The sequence below is a fragment of the Pinus tabuliformis genome, chromosome X, assembly GCF_031772625.1.
Source record: "Pinus tabuliformis cultivar Carrire ecotype Pingquan chromosome X, CPIR1, whole genome shotgun sequence".
Classification (NCBI taxonomy): domain Eukaryota; kingdom Viridiplantae; phylum Streptophyta; class Pinopsida; order Pinales; family Pinaceae; genus Pinus; species Pinus tabuliformis.
The window spans coordinates 1,662,245,664-1,662,265,781 of NC_142308.1; the positions used below are offsets into that span (position 1 = coordinate 1,662,245,664).

Genomic DNA, 20,118 nt, shown 5'->3' on the forward strand with positions numbered 1-20,118 from the left:
GTGGGTGGCTTGCCCGTTAGTGCCCTTAGGTTTCTCCCCTTGGTGAGGTTGGGACTTTTTCTCTAGGGAGAATCAGAGGGATGACAGGACCCATCTATATCGAGACTGAAAATATAACAGATAAACCAAAACCTTGAAGCATACTTGTGAAGCATACAGTACATTGTGCAAATGGTGAACTTACAAGATCGATACAAAGATTTTCTTCACCTAGTAACTTAATTCAGGTGAAACATTGTGCAGACAGTGAAGTTACAAGAAATCGATTCAAAGATTTCCTTCTAGTAACTTTATTCAGGTGACAAAAATTTGATAAATCCAATATTACAACCTTCCAGTGGAATTTCACCAATCTGAAAGCATGTGAAAGGACAGATTCTTAACTTGATTCACTTTTTCCAATTAAACATTTTACATATATGTAATCTTTAGCTTTTCTGTCATGCTAACAATAAGCATGTGTTACACCGTAAGGGATGTCAGCAGACAAAGGACAGGGAACACATGACACCTGTCCCCCTTCAGGATTTTTTTGTAGAACTGTATACAGTATATACTACATTTTGTGAATCTAGTTTGACTCATATAAACCCTCAAATTACAATGCACGGGTAGCAAATGCCATATGTTCTCATTCATATACTATATTTCAGAAACCTAATTTGTCCTATATAAATCCTCGAAGAATTTCAATCATTCTTGGCACCTCCACGACAATATAAACTTGATTCTCTAGATCCAGAAAGATAGAAAACATCAACCGCTGCCCTTCATAATGCAATCACAAATCACGTTCTCTCCTCTTCGAATCATCAGGCAACTGAAGCCCCATTAATCCAAGTAAATTTGAAGCAGGACCTGGCAGACCTTGCTGTGAAGAGAATGAGTCCAGAAGACTTTGAACGAGGTTAACATCAATATCAACAGGTCTAAAATCTTCATTCTCAGTCCCCTTAACATCTGATTGTGCCTGCACACGCAGATTGAAGCTATGAACTTGTCAATATGATGAATTCAAGTAGAGGAATAAAATATTGGCAACAATAGGTTAATGAACTTAGTTATAAAGTAATCTTTTGTTTTAAAATACCCCTAATAGTTTTAGATAAACAGCAAGTAACAAAATGCTTTAATAGGAAACTCAAGATGCCAACTTAAAGCATAATACAATCTGGAACGTAATGAATTTTGCACCCAACTATCGCAAACTCACCATAGTATTCGTTACAACGACTATTCTTACTTATACATTGTAATATTGAGTACATAATGAGCTTGGGTAGCACTTCGATTATCTGCAAGATGATACAAGATGCATTCTGCAACGCAAGTAGAATGCACTCTACAACCCTATGACATAACTCATATGCCCTTAAACGTAACAGAAGAATCTAAATAACTTTATCTGATAATAATGATTTCTCAGAAGAGAATACCTATTTATAAACTGGAAAGTTTTGCTAAATCCCTAAAGTTGTGACTAAAATGATGTGAATACCCCTAATAGTTTTAGATAAACAGCAAGTAACAAAAAGCTTTAATAGGACACTCAAGATGCCAACTTAAAGCATACTACAATCTGGTACATAACGAATTTTGCACCCAACTATCGCAAACTCACCATGGTATTCGTTAAAACGGCTATTCTTACTTGTACATTGTAATATTGAGTACATAATGAGCTTGGGTAGCACTTTGATTATCTGCAAGATGATACAGGATGCATTCTGCAACGCAAGTATAGTGCACTCTACAACCCTAGGACATAACTCACATGCCCTTAAACGTAACAGAAGAATCTAAACTTTATCTCATAATAATGATTTCTTAGAAGAGAATACCTATTTTTAAACTGGAAAGTTTTGCTAAATTCCTAAAGTTGTGACTAGAAAGATGTGAATATTGTGTCCTAATTAACCCATAATTAATATTTAATTATACAGCTAAGTAGTGACTTATACTCGACTTCCTTTGACAGACCATAATTTCCTTGCTATTTAACTTCAGTGTATCAAGCATGGAACTGAAGTTGTTTAAGAATTTGTGATTTTTGTTGAACGTGATAGAGTTGGCAGGTGCAAAGTGCACCCAGGCATGAGGGCATTATCCTATAACTTCCTAGACAATCACAAAGTCCTTGTTGAGAAATCTCTAGGGCAGTAGTTAGGATTATTAGAATATATCTCTATATCTCTATTTAGTAATGCTCAGTCTTTTAGATGTTTCTATTCTTATTCTTTTAGCAGTTTCTTAGATGAAACTGTTTGTTCGATATTCTACATAGAAACCTGATGTTTCTATTCTTGTAAATATCTTTGTATTATCATTGAGCTGTTTGCTCCATGTGAATTAATTCATTGAACATTCTTTTATGGCACAGAGCAGCCCGCCGATATCTTTACCAAGCCTCTTGGTCCTGATAAATTTGTAAAATTTCGCGGGTCTATTGGTGTAGAAACCTGATGTTTCTATTCTTGTAAATATCTTTGTATTATCATTGAGCTGTTTGCTCCATGTGAATTAATTCATTGAACATTCTTTTAAGGATGATTTCTCTTTCGATGATAACTGTTTGTGATGTCTTTTTACTTTTTCTTACTTATTAGCATCTTTTATTATTATGTTCGTTTATCATCAAACAACTACCAAAACCAAGAGGAACAATAGTACACAAGAACACAGGGTATAGCCTACAAGCCAGGGCCAAAACCTCTCCACTTGAGATGCAAACATGTAAATCTTTTCTCTTCTTATAGATTCTTCAATTGACGAATTCCAAGACCTCTAGACCAATACCAATACCCTTCCAGTACCAAGTCCAACCTCTCCTGATGATGTGCTTCCTTTGCCCAGGTAAAACTCAATCAAATCTCTTCCAGCTCACAACTTCGACCCCCAGCTTCAGAATTTCAGCGTCGACTACAGGTCTGAAATTTTCAGCTCCCTACAACTGTTATTGCATCCACACGTGTGAGCGAAATTAGCCTTCCAAGGCCTCCTAGCAACCTACCTTGACTTACTTCCTTATTTAGGGCTAGTAGGTGACCTATTAGGCCCTTCTTCCAGCAACTTTGATCCTCTTCTAGTAGATAGAGAATTTCAACCTTGAAGCAGCAAACCCTAGCTTTACTTCTTCGCATGTGTGAGAGAGAATTAGCCCATAAACTTATTTTCTTTGTCCTCCTTTGCTAGCCTTCTTGTGCTTCTCCTTCGCTTGAATGAGATGAGAAATGAATGTGTCCAAAGGAGGTTGAGTTCCCTCCTTTATATAGGTTTATCAAGGTGGACGTGGCTCCTCAAATTAGGCCGACTTCTCAGTTGTCAAGCCGACTTGGTCTTGAAGGGTATTTTGACTCTTTTAAATACAAAAATTACTTTTTTTACAAGTTATAATGTGCCTGATGTGGTCTTCAACTTATGACAATGACTCTTTAGACTTCTTGACCTAGGACAAACCCTAAAAGCACCCAATGGATGCTTGACCTTTAAAATAAAAGACCTAGAGCATGAAACCCATGCTCCAAAATTAACAATAATAATTTTTTCTTTCGTTTTACAAAATACAAGAATCAAAAGTATATTTCATATTTATGAAGACCGAACCTAGTTATACATGTTTCAATAATCCCTCTTAACTAGGGAGGTATTCATAAATGGTACATGGACATTCTTGATCAGAAGAGATCTCATAAGAAGAGTCAGATTGGTAACCCATCTATTTCGCATCATAACGACCAGCATTGTCACATAGGAATGCCTTGACTAACAATATCTCTCCACAAGATCAAAGCAAAATGCTGGCGAGACCAATGATTTATAGACACCATCATTCATTGTCTCTCAAAGCACATACCCCACCCAGATGTTCACATATGTCCTTCTTGGACTATTCTTATCTTGAATAGCTAGTCCTCAAAGAATATCAGTCCTCGACTACTCTTATCTTGGATGCCCTACCTCATCCTCAAAGAGCATCGGATGCCAGATGTTTACCCAATCCTCCATTATGTCTTCCCAAGTGAAGACAAGAATGATGCGTCTATCTCTCCCTCTCAACTAGGAAGGATATATCAACCAGACCAAGCTTGTCTCTCAAACATACAAGCTTCTTATTAGGAAGAGATTTCATCAATATGTCAACTACTTGTTCATCGGTGGAGATATACTATAGTTGCAACACACCATCTTGTACTAGCTTCTGAATGTAGTGATATTTGTTTATATGCCTTGTCTTTCCATGAAACATTGGGTCTTCAGAAGATCTTATACAACTAGTGTTATCATAATGTACCATTGTAGGGTCCATTGGTCCTTCAAACAAATTGAACAGCAGCTTGCTCAACCAGACCGCTTCTATACTTACTTCACAGGCTGCAATAGATTCAGCCTCAGCACTACATAAAGCAATTAATTTTTGCTTTCTGCTCATCCATGAGATCATGGAGGATCCCAAACTAAAACATCCTCTCGTAGTGCTTCTTCCATCTTGCTCACTGCCTCCCCAGTTGGAATCTATATATCCAATCAAGTGGATATCATTACTCCTTTCATATTTCAGGTAGTAGTGGATTGTACCTTGCAGATATCACAGACTATGCTTGGCTGCTATCCAATGATTATGCTTTGGCTCAACCTGGAACTAACTGAGAACATTTATTGCAATACATATGTCTGGTCAAGTATTTACCAAGTACATCATTGAGCAAATCAATTGTCTGTACCTGGTTAGATCCACTAAGCTTGATTCGGAACTCCTTAGTCTTGTCAAGTTTGTGATCATCGAGGTTGTCATTGGTTTTCAATCCATCATGTCAAACCTCTTCAACATGCCGATCACATACTTCCCTTGACCTAGATAGATATCATCAGGTCCCTGCCAAACTTCTAGTCCCAAATAGTCGAGCATTAACCCAAGATCCTTCATATCGAATTTTGTTGCTAACTACTTCTTGCATTCTTAGATTCGACCCCCCCCCCAACCTATCAAGAGAAGATCATCCACATATAGAGGAATAATCACAGGCTTACCTTTTACAACCTTGATGTAGAGATTTGGATCAGTTGAACTCTTTGTGAAGCCCAATCTTTGTAGGTATGCATCCATCCTAGCATACCGTGCCCTTGGTGCTTGCTTAATACCATATAATACCTTCTTCTGCAAACATAAGCCTTTCTATCTTTACTTCAAATCTCAAGGGTTGTTCTATATAGACCTCTTCATCAATTGTGTCATTCAGGAATGCAGCCTTGACATCCATTTGATGTATATTCCATCCCATCGATGTTGCTAAAGAGACCAGTGAGCGTATAGTTGTATACCTTGTTTTTGGAGCAAATGTCTCTTCATAATCGATACCTTCTTGTTGAGAAAAGCCCCCCATCCACAAATCTTGCCTTATACTTGTCAATACTTCCATTTGTTGCATGTTTAATCTTGTAAAGCCACTTGGAAGTTACCACAGACTTGTCCCCAGGCCTAGGTACCATCCCATACCCCATTCTTCATTGTCGATTGATATTCTTCATTCATGGCATCTTCCATTCTTGATGATTAAAGGACACAGTGATTCGAGTGACACTTTAGAGTTAAAAAAAAAGCAGCCTTGAGCAACATAAGAAGTTTGTTTTACAAGGTAGGTGGCTGGATCCTTAATTATAGGGTGTCCCTAGCACAGATCGAACTTATTGGAACGTATTGGATCATAGTATTGGATCATGAAATATCTTCAAAAGTCAATGGCTCTGCTTCTATTACTTTGTCATATATATTGCATACCCTAAATATCATTTGAGCTTCTTGCTTTCTCTAAATGTGCCTTTAGCTTCTCCATGACCCTCTGCATTTAATAGAGTAGATTTCAACCAGTTAGGTCTCTTTCTAGTCTCAGGAATTACCACAGGTTGTATAGGTTCACTAGGACCTTCATCTTCATGATTTGATTATTCTTCCTCCCTAGTAACTTCCTCTTCAAATACCGGAAGTTCTTCATCATCAGAGTCCATAAGGAGATCCTTTGATTTCTTGAATGCAACACTTTCGTCAAATATCACATCTTGATTGACTTCTATTCAGTGTCCTCCTTTTATGCAAATCCTATAGGCCTTAGAAGAATTACTGTAGCCAAAAAATGCTTCCTTCATGCCTGATGGATCCAACTTCTTTCACTTGTCCTTTGGTATATGAATATAGGCAGAACAACCAAAAATTCAGAGATGATCTACTCTTGGTTTCTTCCCAGTGAATGCTTCTTCAGGAGTCATGTTATCTAGTAACCTATGGGGACTTCGATTTTGTATGTATACAGTTGTCTTAGTAGCTTCACCCCATAGAAATTTCGGCAAATCTTGATCATGTAGCATAGCTTTTACACTTTCTTCAATGGACCAATTCTTTCATTCTGCAACTCCATTTTGCTCAGGATTATATGGGACTATCAACTCCCTCTTAATCCCAAACTCCATTCAAAAGGCTATAATTTCCTTGGATGTGTATTCCCCTCCGTTATCAAAACTTAATATCTTGATTCTCCTTTCTGTAAGGTTCTCTACTTCATCTTTGAATTCTTGAAATTTGATAAATACTTCATCCTTGGATTTCATTGAGTAAACCCAAGTTTTCCTTGAATGGTCATCTATGGATGTGACATAATATAGATGACCTCCAAGTAACTTTGGAGTCATAGGACCATCAACATCGGAATTAATAAGATCCAAGATTTCTTTTAACCTTGAAGCGTTGCTTCCAAATGGTCTCTTGGTGTTGTTACCCAATGCACATCCCTTGCATACTCCTTCATGATCTTCTTTTAGTTCGAGGATGCTAACTTAAATGTGAACCAAAGCTTGAGCGAAGGGAGCTAACAATCTGTAAAGTCTTCTTTCACGAATCCCAATCATTCTTGCATCTTCTATGCTTGAGTTTTTACCCCATACTACAACCTTTCCATCAATGAAAGCAACTCTATCACCCTTGTCTTCTAGACATGAAATGGAAAGTAAATTCTTGTGCAAACTTGGAACAAATAAGATATTGTTGAGATGAATGTTTCCCCCATTCTCCAACTCAAGTGAAGTTGATCCAATTCCTCTCACAGGGTAGCTTTTATTGTCACCAAGCTCTATGGAGTAAGAGGACTTTCCTTTTGATAATGTCTTTAATTGTTTGTGTTGACCAATCATATGTCTCAATGCTCCATTGTTGATCACCCAAATTTTCTCATCTTGAAATGTGCCAATGAGTGTTGAGAACAATCCTTCACCCTTTGAAGATGTCTTGGTCACTTCTTCATAGAAGAAAATAGGAGATCCCATACTTCTTTGATGCCCTTCTTGAGTTGACTTGCCACCTTCATACACTTCTTTAGGAACTTCTTTAGTGTAGTAGAGATTTTCATTATGCCCTTAGCCAACCTTATCTTTGATACCATGTTGAGATAGGAAAGTAGTTAGGATGATTTCTCTTTCGATGTTATTTGATTGTGATGTCTTTTTACTTTTTCTTACTTATTAGCTTCTTCTTTTATTATTGTGTTTGTTTATCATCAAACAACTACCATAACCAAGAAGAACAATAGTACACAAGAACAAAGGATATAGGTTGACGAATTCCAAGACCTCTAAAACAAGACAAATACCCTTCCAAGACCAAGTCCAACCTCTCTTAATGATGTGCTTTGTTTGCCCAAGTCAAACCTAGTCAAATCTCTTCTAGCAGCACAACTTCGACCCCCAGCTCAGAATTTCGGCCTCTACTGCAGGTCTGAAATTTTCGTCTCCCTCCAACTGCTACTACATCCACACGTGAGAAAAATTAGCCTTCCAAGGCCTCCCAGCAACTTCGCTTGACTTGCTTCCTTGTCTATGGCTAGTAGGTGACCTATTAGGCCCTTCTTCCAGCAACTTTGATCCTCTTCCAGTAGATAGAGAATTTCAACCTTGACGTAGCAAACCCTAAGCTTTCCTTCTTCGCACATGTGAGAGAATTAGCCCAAAAACTTATTTTCTTCATCCTCCTCCTTTGCTAACCTTCTTGTGCTTCTCCTTCGCTTGAATGAGATGAGAAGTGAATGTGTCCAAAGGAGGTCGAGTTCCCTCCTTTGTATAAGCTTCTCAAGGTGGAAGTGGCACCTCAAATTAGGTTGACTTCTCAGCTGCCATGTCGACTTGGTCTTGAAGGGTATTTTGACTCTTTTAAATACAAATATAATTTTCTTTACAAGTTACAATGTACCTGATGGGGTCTTCAACTTATGACAATGACTCTTTAGACTTCTTGACCTAGGACAAACCCTAGAAGCACTCAATGGGTGCTTGACCTTTAAAATAAAAGACCTTGAGCATAAAACCCATGCTCCAAAAATAACAATAATATTTTTTTCTTTCATTTTACAAAATACAAGAATCAAAAGTACATTTCATATTTATGAAGATCGAACCTAGTTACACATTTTTCAACAGTCCTCGATCACCTCTTTGTGAGAGTTGTCATCTTTATCATTGATAAGTGTTGATTTTGTAGCCTCAGAAGTTCTTCTACATTGGTTTGGTGTCTTCGCGTGTAGAAGATATTTGATTCTCTTTAGGTCCTTGCTTGGTGGACTGCGTGATTTTATGATTTTTTTTGCCAAGGTTAAATTTGGAAAAGTACAATATTTAATTTAATTAATTATTGAGGACTATTGGGCCCAAATTCTAAGAATAAATAATAAAATTAGTTAAGTGACTTAGATATAATCTCAACCGTTGATCACCTGGGAGATTAGGGTCAAGGATTTTGGCTTAGTGAAATCATAAAATAAGCCTAAGGGAGAGGTGAAGACAAACAATTGTGGAGGAAACGATTTTCTCTAGAGCAAGAGGCTCGACTAGACTGAAGAGAAGTGAGGACAAGAGAACCGGGAATTACACAAGAAATTCAGGGAGGCTGAGTTCAGGGAAGAGGGAGACCGAGTCGCAGAAGAAGAGGTTTGAATTATAGAGGAGCCCGAAATATCCAGAGATGCCAATTTTCTCAAGTGCGTGGAGCCATACGAGGTGAGAAAAAAAGGGACCAATTTGCTGGTGAGACAGGTCTAATTCTCCAGGGCCGAGTTTCTTCAGGAGGGTCAATTTCCAGGGGCCGATTTCATTGAGACCGATTTTCCCAGTGGAGTCAAGTTTCCAGGGTCCAAGCAGTTGTATTTTCTTATGTATTCTTTGTGGGTCTAGGCACATATTTTACTAAGAAATTTAATATGAAGGAAAATTATGTTGGTTAAAAATTCGCTATTGTAGTATGATTGATCTCTCCATTTTATTTCCGCTTGCATGTCTATGGGTCTAGGCACATATTCTACTGAGAAATTTAATATCAAGGAAGATTGTGTTGGTTAAAAATTCGCTATTGTAGTATGATTGATCTCTCCATTTTATTTCCGCTTGCATTTTATTTTTTTAGTTAATATACCAGTATGTTTATTTTATCAGCAATTTCAGAGATATTTGAGATTTTTCTAGGATTTAATAGATTGCTGAAGTAAAGTAAATCAGATCTGGCATAAAAGAATTTAAAAATAAAGTGTCATTCTTGTCTATTGATGAGTTCAATGTGATGGCACTTTTCAGTCGACAAGATGATTACATCCATGTACTATATATTGATATCATTGGATAAATATATTGTTGAGAGGCTAAAGCCTTTCTCACCAATTTAAGTGTCATATCATATCATGCTACGTACTAAAAATATCATGAATTGTGGACAACTGACAGATTTGTTGATTGTCAGTTGTCAAATCAGATCAAAAAGTGAGCATGATGTGTTCTTTTTTTTTCTGTACTTTATAGACAAGTGATCGAATTTAAATCATGAGACTAGCAAGTCAGACTCCTATAGTCAATCTGACGCGCATTTGAATAAGGAATGTCATTCATACTTTACAAGTTAAAATTCCATGTGTGATTCAGAGCTAAGTTAAGACTCTAAACCATCAACTGATATTCCTCAAAGAGCAGAATCAGACCTTGGAGTCTATATCAACTCAAAAAAGTCTGGTAACACAATTGCAAAAAACACACTCAGACTATGTGACAATGTGATTCACTTCCCAAAAGTTGGATCTCCCACAGCCCCCAAGTCATATAAACACCCTTTTACTACAAAGAATCAGTCTAGTAACACTAATTGCAAATATCACACTCATACCTACAATTCAATTCATCTCCCAAAAGGTGGATGGCCCATAGCCCTCTAAATCATGTAAATATCCTTTTATTCTATGCAGTCTGGGAAAGCCAAGATTAATATAGTTGAAAAGCTGAGTGAAAACTGTTACACCTCATATTGTATGAAGTTCTACTTTGTTATTGCCTCATATACACAGCTGGTATCTTGGAGCATTGGACCAACTTGGGGGATTCATCTTCATGGAGCCCCTTTTTTTCATGGCATTGGATCATTTGATGGAGGTATTTGGTTGGGGGAGTCTCACTTCTCCTTGGTTGGATGATTGTGCTTGCTGGTTTGTGGTCTTCTCACATGTGCTTGCCTTGTTGATCACCCATTGGTTGCATATTTGATGGTCATGGGTCATGCTATCTCATTATGGTGTGGTTTTGTGCTACATCTTGTTTCTGAATGAGGGGGATTAGATGATGATGGTGTTAGGAGGTAGATCTTTCATAATATTGTTAGGGATAATAATGCTGGCGGGAAAGCATGAATATCATGCCAAAACTGTTGATGTAAATATCCTATTAAATTTAATAATAAATTGCTACAGCTGAAGAATAGGACAAGCCTTTACAGATCCCAATGTCTAAAAGGATAGCTTGCTTAAGGAAGCATGTAAGGGGGGGTTTGGAAGTTTCCTATCTTTCCTAAAACTAATGTTTATGACCCCGTATGTTCAAGTTAAACAACTAAACTACCAAGCAGTAACTAGAAAAGAATGGAGGTGGTACTGGACTACCCCAAGCATGGTCTGCATACCATGTGGTAGATCTTGCTTGACTCCACAGCCTGAGGAGAGACCCCTCGACCTCTCATACATGAGGCAATGCTCGTGAGGTGGAGAGAATGCCATTGGAATGAATTGGAGGTTGAGCAATTGGGGAGACGATGAGTGATTGTGGATGTGAATCCCTGTGAACCTATCATCTGCCAGAGTGGTAGCCACTTGTGAATCCATTGTGAGCAGGCAACTGCTAAGCATGTGTTTGAAAGCTGGATGGCAGGGTACATGCTTGAATCATGAGTAACTGAGCAAACCAGTGAGGAGACCCTTAGATTGAGGCAGGTAGACCAAAATTAATTTGGTTTCCTAGTTGTATTTTGCACGAGAAGCACTCGAGAGGAGGAGGGAAGGGCTATAGGAAGCTGTGAAGGGATCTCCTTCTGTGTTATGCAGACCCTTAGTGGTCATAATTGGTTGTGTAACCCAGACTTGATCCTTAAGAGGCAGCACTCCTATTTGCCACGAGGGAAGGAGAATAGACTTCATACGCTATCCCTAAAGTGACCTTTGTTGAAATTCCCTAAGCGAAGCATCCTTCAGGCATTGGATCTGGCCTAGGGGTGGAGCTGCAAGAAGCTTGCAGTGTAGTTGTGCCTACGGTTGGGTGGAGAGTGGTTGTCCCTTCGTCAATTCCCAGCAAATCCAAGTGGAACAGATAAGTGTATTTCTTCCTTGTAAATGACATGTAAATGTTGTTCAATGTTTCATGTTTAAATACTATGTTACAGTTGGATTTACTGTGTATGTAATGGTAGTCTGAAAGTTGTTGTATCATCATATTGAATATGTATGATCAGCGTGTTGAGTAACTAACATGGCTTGCTTGAATGTTGATATGCATCCTTTTATGAATATGAATGATGTGTGATATGGAATGCTTTCTCTTATGTTAAAGTGACTTCCATGAGTTGTATGGTCATATGGAAAAATTTGCTTTGGCTATAATGACTCTATACAAATATACACATATTTCCTGTTCTATGAAAGCTATTAGAGCGAGTTATTGTGTAGACCATGAAGATGGGGAGAAACTTGTATGATGATTGGAGCTTAACGACTTGTCTGTCTATGGAGGTAAGCTAGCATGCGGACATCCCTATAGTATAAGCAATTGAGATGAGGAAGCTTGGAGCTACCTGATTAAAAGCACAGAATTGTTTTGGCTTTGGAACGGGATGAAGAGCTCAAAAATATTGACAGAAATCGAGCATAAAATCTCTGCGTTTTGTTCGACATTTAGAGTTTGAGAAGCCTCAGCCTTAGCCCTGGTCACATGGTCGAGGGGACCTATGACCAAAAGCCAGGCAGGAGGAGGGGCTTATCAAAATATCGGGCCCTGGAAGAATCAAAGTAAAGTTTTGGGGGGTTGTCCGTTATGGCACGGCTCTTGTGGATGGACAACACTTAATGGCAAACACTCTGTTAACCAGGCGTGTTAATTGACAGCCTCAGATACTGAAGTATTACAGTATCGAGAAACCCTGAGGAGTGACATCACGATGATGTCACAAACGATGACATGGCAATGACACATGTCACCCAAACATGGTGTTTTTGGCATGCCAGCTATACCAATATGAGAGACATGTGGCACACATCAGCAAGTGCCATATGTCAAAGGACACATCAACAACTGCCACATGTAAAGTGATGATTGGATGTTATACCATGATGTGGCATGATGAGTTATCATACTGGCATATCAACATATTGAGACTTCATGAGGGTTGTGTCTTAGAAAATCTCCAATAGCCCGATATCCCGGTATACACATCAGTAGTGCCACATATCAGGCACATCAGCTTTTGCCATGTGGTAGGCTACGATTGGATGTCAGAGATATGACGTGGCATGCTAAGCTGGCCACCAATCTATCGGTGAATTAGAAGGATTTGCTGTTATATGGAAATTGTTGATATCCTAGTATTCTTGTATCGGTTGTATCAGCAGATTGGACATATCAACATATCGGCTCTATCAGCATATTGGGATACTCGAACCTCGAGAGATTCAAACAAGGCATACTTTATGGAAAAGGTTGATATGGCAAGGATCCAATATGCTAGCCAAGCAGTGGGCATGGATAGTCAAGGGTCTTCACACGTCAGCTACGTGGGCTGTATGAGTGATGATGTAACCTTTATAGGGGGTGATCTTCAAATGGACATAACTTTGTGCCTGGAGCTCAGAATGAGATGAAATTTATAAAGTTGAAAGCTCTCGACGAGCAAAAGACGATGAGAATATCAAAAATATAATTTGAGGTGCCAAAAGAAAGACGGCATTTGATAACCCCATCTTCGTAATGAACCTTGAAGGTCGAGTGTAATTACACTCCACAACCCTAAAACAACATTAGGGGGTTGGGTGTGTAACAAACCACTTGCTATTTTTGGAGGTTGGTTATGGAGCATTCCCCTAAGAGGACTATTTTATTGTTTTAGCTCTCACACACCTTGGACTCTGGAGGGTGCACTTTTGTGAGTTTTCTAGGTGGAGCCTTGAGCACATCCTCCTAGGTTGAAGAATATTTTATAATATTTTGCATGCATCCATTTTGGAGAACACATTCTATGTGGAACTTTGGTATGTTAACCTAGTTATCATGCCCATTTTTAGTTGCATGCCCTCCCCAAAGATTTTTGATGTAATCTCTTTCCTATTTTTGGATGAGAGTCAATCCCCTTAGAGAGGACTTGTGTGCATATACCATGACAAGGTCAACCACGGATAGAGGAGGGATCTAACTTTGAATTTTACATTGTTTGTTTGATTTGTCATGGAGTTGGTTAACAAATAATAATTCTTTATTGCATAAGAGACTCCCTCTATAAAGAGGACCTTTCTCTCCATTGTAATAGTTGTTGGGACTTCGGTAATCGAGGAGCTCTCCCCTTGGACTTAATTTGTACACCATATGCTTGGAGCTTGAATGAAAGATTGGAGGTATAATATCATTCTTATGTGAGGCTTTCTTTGTGCAACTTATTTTTCACATGCTGATTTTTGTCGTCAGAAACCCTTGTAGCATGTCAAGAATACCTTGTAATAAACCATGCTTCATTTTAATAGAGCAATGTGAGGATGTTATCCCTCTTATTGCTATTGTTTTGTGATAACCTTTCATTTAATAAACCTGATTTTTGCTAGATTAACACAACCTCACTATCATAATAATGCTTAAGAATGGCACCCTTAGCCTGCCAAGGTAATTTTCTGCTATAAATTTCAGCAAGTTAAAGCTGATTTGTAGCATGCATAGCAGCCCCTACTGTCTTACATCTTCATGCACTTGTCCTCTTTGACCTATGCTTCCCTGACTCCATTTTAACAAAGCATGATTAGGCGCTTGGTCTTGGGGTTTTGCTACCTCTTTCATGCTCACACCATCCACTCTTGCACTTGTACTAATACCACTCATTTTCTTAGACTAACTCTTCAATGATCAATCCTTCCCCCCCACCCAGGTCCCAACCTTGAGTTGGAGAAGAGCCAACAAGAGTGAGAGGAAGAGTCATTGCAGTGGTAGTAGTAGGTAACCTTCTTGGGTTGCGCAAGGCCATCCCCTTGGTGCTTGAGTCTTAACACCATAGAAAGGTGCTAGATTTTGTTGTAACAAATTCCATCCAATAAAGCTTAGTATCATTGCTTTGGGAAAGAAGGATGCAAAGCAGGAACTCGTCCCATTTCTTATGAAGATGCTTCATTCAAATATCCCCTACTTTTTACTTAGAGGAAAAATATTCATCAAGTTAAGAGAAACCTCACTTCATTTACTGAAAATGGAGTTTAAAGATATAAATGTTAAAGATAATAACAAAGAGGCTTAAAGAAAGAAACTTCAAGAGATACCTTATTCTTATCCCCAGCTGAGGAAGGATCTTCTGCACGAACAAAACTTTTTGTTAAAGAAGTTTTCTTTAGTTCATCCTTCAAGGCATCTGAATAAGCTTCCATGAAAGTGTTACTAGGACCTTCAGCCTCTTTTGTTATGTCAACACCTTCATAAATTTCTTTTGAAGCATCATAAGGCCAACTGTTATCACTGTCCATCTCATCTGCAAATAATATCACACAGTAATTAAGTACAAGAAAACATGAATCTAGATATTGGAAAATTCATTATCTATCACTATATTCTTTTTGTAAATAAACCTTCATAATTTAATTCAAAACTGAGTAACAAGCTGGCCATCCATTACTAATGCAGCAACAAATGAATACGAAAGTTTTAGTAATCACAATCACTAATAACTGTTTTTTTCTGCAGAAAACAAAATACGTTATGAAACCATTATGTTCAAGAAGAGATGTCGACGACTCTCATTCCTTACAATGTGAAAGGGATAAAAAACTAAAGGTTTAACCATTAAAAATAAATAAAAATTCAGACAGAGGCTAATATGAATGCCAAGTCCTCCAAAAATTTTCAAGGCCAAATAACTAGACTATGAAACTGGGAAATGGACAAAAAAATTGATTCATATCACTAACTTTTCACCAAATAAATTTTCAATAGATGACATCTATTGGGTTGCTCGTCAAGGTATATGTATATCACCAAATAAACAACGGATTCCAGTGACAATTTCTCAAATCTTATTCCCCCATATAAGAATCATCATCCCCTCATGCAAACCATCCATTGCAAGATAATATCAAGCTGATATCAAAATTCCCACCCAGGTCCTTCCTCGTAGCAAAAACACCCAAAACTCCACTAATATTGGTATGTTCATTAACAAGGACAAAAAAATAAAGTATATTAATCTTCACAACAGAACTGCATAAGGGGTGACAGGCATGGTGGGTCATTTTGGGTCCCCAACAAAATCAGGAGTTATCATAAACTTGGGGTTAGGAGTCCGGACATGCCACAGATAACAAAGTTGAGGTACTTATAGCATATCAACGAATATTGTTCCTCAAAAGAGGGAACTCAAGAAAACATGGTCATCTTCAGCATCCACTATCATCATTTGAGCAATGATCGATGAAAAGCTCCTTTCTCTTCTCGCATGGCTAAAATCGTCCATTGAATAATCCCATTGCTTCGAAGCTTTCAAGATGCTATCCTCTTCTAGGTGAAAGAAGACCACAACTCGAATGCAGATGAAATGGCGAATGCAAGATCATTGAAACAGGAACAATGCTTGTGGGTTTTTTCAAATGGAAAGGAAATAAGTCCAATCCCCCAATCCTAGGATGAAGAAAAATACTTATTGGAAGGAGGCCATTGGGATCCCCCTCCCCTCCTGTCACATCATAGGGGCATCTTAGTTAACGTTGGTCAATGATCATTCTTGTTGATGTTTGTAGCTCAAGCAGGTATTCTACACATGCCTAATGTTAATTTTTCATTGTTTTAAGCTAGCACAATTACTTATTTCAATTCCTCTTCATTCAGCAATCAACTTATCCAATATAAATTCAATCTTCCAGTAACAATAAGCAATTGTTGATAGAACAGTAAATACAATGCACAATAGAAGACAGCCAAGAACAAGACAGACACAGTATTTGGTCAAGGACCAGGGAAAATCTCCACAACGAGGAAAACCCTTTCAAAATTCTTCTTCTATTATCAAATGTTCAGCAGAGAGATAAAATGTTCCAATTCATCAACAATGAGTCAAAGTCAAACCTTTGACTATCCAAGAATCAACCATCCAATATCCAATCCAATGATGGGCTCAAAAGTCAAATTTGGTCAACAAGTCAAATCTGCAATTCTGGTCAAAGTCAACAACAGCAACAGTAGTCCTAGTCAACAGTCAACAATCCTCCAAACTATTCAGCCAAAGCAACATCAAATTCAGCGTTCCAAAATTGGTCAACTCAAGTCAAAACAATCAACAAAATCCTCACATAAATCGGTCAAACTCAACCCCTTTGACCTGTGAAAACCCTAGCTACAGGACTGCAGTCAACACTGGTCAAACATTCTCAAAAAATTTCAGTCAACTCAACCTCCCAAACAGATCAGAAATTCAATCAGAGTCAAAATATCCACGTTCAATGCTGGTCAAACAATCCCGAAACAGAAGTCAAACTCAGTCAACAGAATTTCCTCTCTCCTCCTCGCACATGTAAGCTTGGACCCTGCAATTTCAGACTTGTACGAACCAATCAGATCAAGAGAGAGAAGATGTGACATGTGATGATGTCCTCCAAGTGATGTGACATGATGTGTATTTATATGTGGTTGATGAGATGGCTTTTCTTGACAAAACCCACTTGTATGTTTGTGCACGTGGGTTTCACCTTAAAAATAATATTTTTCCTTGAACAGATTAAATTCTTCCAAGGGCTAGTAGGGTCTTCTCTGAATGAGGAAGACTGTCCCATGGAGGGAATTTATACCTGAGCTGCCAAATTAACACTACTCTCTGCTAGGGTGAAATTTCCGACTGTGACATAAGTCCCATCTCAAATGTCTCAACATCATCAACAAGTCATATCTCGTCTTTGCTCATCTTTGTTCATGTCTGCTCATCTGTTGAACATTCTTGAATCTAAAGAAAAAGAAGAATCATCATAGGGGAGCTCCAGCTACCACCCTATATCCAAGGACAATAGGCAGGATAGCCCAACTTGTCATTTGAGACAAGGATCACGCATCCTATTGCCCGCTGCTCTTCCCACCCTGACCCTCAAGAATCAAGAGGTAGAACATATGACTCCTTTCACTTGAGGAGGATACCCAACTTACCAAGGGTAAGGATCACACACTCCCAAGTCTCTCCTCACCCATTGGCCATATTGGGGTTTACTCTATCAAGTCTCAAACAGATGGTATGGGAGGATTGCCAAACTTATCATAAATGTCAAGGATCACATACACCCTATAGCATAGTTCCACCAAGTATTCAAGACGTGGGGACGGGGGAGCGGGGAGACGCAGGAGTGGCCCATGCAAAAGCTCCCCACCAGCTTTTTACAAAACGTTGGGGTTCACTGGGGTCTTTAACACAAGGGACCCTGACAAAAGTAGTAAAATACTAAAAAGTTATATCATTGAAAATTTAACTGTCTTTATCATTATATAACACTTACATAATGAAGGATAAATCGATGAATCATATAATTGAAACAAATTTAAAACAAAAAGTATGATACAATCATATATGTAACTGTAACATTGTACAATCAAAATAAAAGTTTAAACCATATTGAAGTTCCAACTATGAATACCGAATATTGAAATAAAAATCAAGTCTGATACATCAAGATTCAAATTTTTATAGGGTCAAGTCTAATATATCATATATCAAGATTCAAAACAATCTAAAATCTACAACTGAAGTCTGAAACAGAAAAACAGATAACATAAGAACATATCAAATGACAAATGAGCATATTTTAAAACAAAAAGTATGATACAATCATACATGTAACTGTAACATTGTACCATCAAAATAAAAGCTTAAACCATATTGAAGTTCCAACTATGAATACTAAATATTGAAATAAAAATCAAGTCTGATACATCAAGATTCAAATTTTTATAGGGTCAAGTCTAATATATCATATATCAAGATTCAAAACAATCTAAAATCTACAACTGAAGTCTGAAACAGAAAAGCAGATAACATAAGAACATATCAAATGAAAAATGAGCATAATTTCTCAAGGCAATGCCCTGCTAGTCTCTGCGTCCCGCTGCTGCATGAATAAATCAGGATCAACAATTTCACCATCTAAATTAAAATCATTTGCATTCTCAAACATGCTAAGTGGCACACCAACCAACCCCATATGTGTCTCAAGTCCCTCCTCCATATCTACCTGTGCATCATCATTTGGATCAACATCCCATCGTGTGGTTGGTCCCTTCAAATATGAAATAACCAAAAAAACCCTTCCCCCCCCCATCGATTTATAGTATATTTATAATATTTTATAATAAAAAATAGAAATTTGACTTTTTTTATGATTTGGGGTAGCATCGGATGTGCTCTAGCCATAAAAATTGGTGGAGAGGCTAAAGCACATGAAATCTCCAAGACCCAGAAATCGTTTTGGAAAATTCCATCTGAATGAAGAGTTATTAAAATAATTAATATTTTTAATGAGTTCCTAAGTCTAAACTTAGTAAGGTAAAAATATTAATGGGTATTAATAAAGATAAGGATGAGAAGATTCTAAGAGATGAAGATCAAGTATATTTTAATCTTAGCCGTTGATTAGGGACAATCTCGGTCATTGATTTATCAACAGGAAAAGTATAAGAGAAGGCTTGAGGGTTAGTTGGAGATATACTGAGAAAGTATACGTCAAAAACCCGAGTTGGAAAAAGAAAGTGCAAATCGGAATAATAAGTAACAGGTTGTACAGGGTACGGTTAGAATCACCAATAGCACTAATAGGTAATAATGGAGACAAGGATTTGAATGAACTATGGCACAGAAGAATGGCACATTTGCACCATGGGGCTCTGATAATTCTCAGGATAACTGTAACAGGGGTTCCATATCTTAGTACAGAACGAGATGATGTATGCAGAGGATGTGCTCTGGGCAAGTATGCCAAAGCCGCATTTCCTGGAAGTAAAACCAGGGCCAAGAGTGTACTAAGATTGATACACCCAGATATCTGCGGACCAATGTCCACTAAATCTCTTAGTAGTGTCGAATACTTTGTCACCTTCATTGATGACCACCCCAAGAAAACTTGGATTTATTTTCTGAAAACCAAGGACGAGGTGTTCTGTCGATTCAAAGAGTTCAAGGCTCTAGTGGAGAATCTGACATGGAGGAAATAAAAGTTTTGCACTCAGACAATGGTGGAGAATATGTCGATAAGAACTTCACCGATTTTTGTGCTAGGGAGAGCATCAGAAGAGAGTGGACAGCTCCTTACAACCCGGAGCATAATGGAGTAGCAGAAAGGAAGAACGGGACTATCGTGGAAGCAGTCAGGGCCACAATGTATGATTAGGATATGCCAAAATTCTTGTGGGCAGAAGCATGCAGCACGACAGTCTATGTCCAGAATAGAACTCCTCATAGGGCATTGGGCAAGATTACTCCAGAGAAAGTCTTCACCAGGAAGACACCTGAAGTCAGCCATTTCAGGATATTTGGGAGTTTAGCATATTGTCGTATACCCAAGGAGAAGAGGA

The 20,118-nt window shown here is 38.1% G+C and overlaps 1 pseudogene across 1 annotated transcript in view; it reads right to left on the reverse strand.

The window, feature by feature from the left end:
* Positions 1–262: 262 nt before the first annotated feature.
* The window catches only part of LOC149146386 (protein ecdysoneless homolog), a 78,954-nt pseudogene continuing 59,098 nt past the window's right edge, over positions 263–20,118 (reverse strand). The window contains exons 4-5 of the transcript XR_016264624.1: positions 14,847–15,052; positions 263–970 (exon numbers count right to left, since the gene is read on the reverse strand). The product of XR_016264624.1 is annotated as a protein ecdysoneless homolog (transcript). The remainder of the gene's footprint in view (positions 971–14,846; positions 15,053–20,118) is intronic.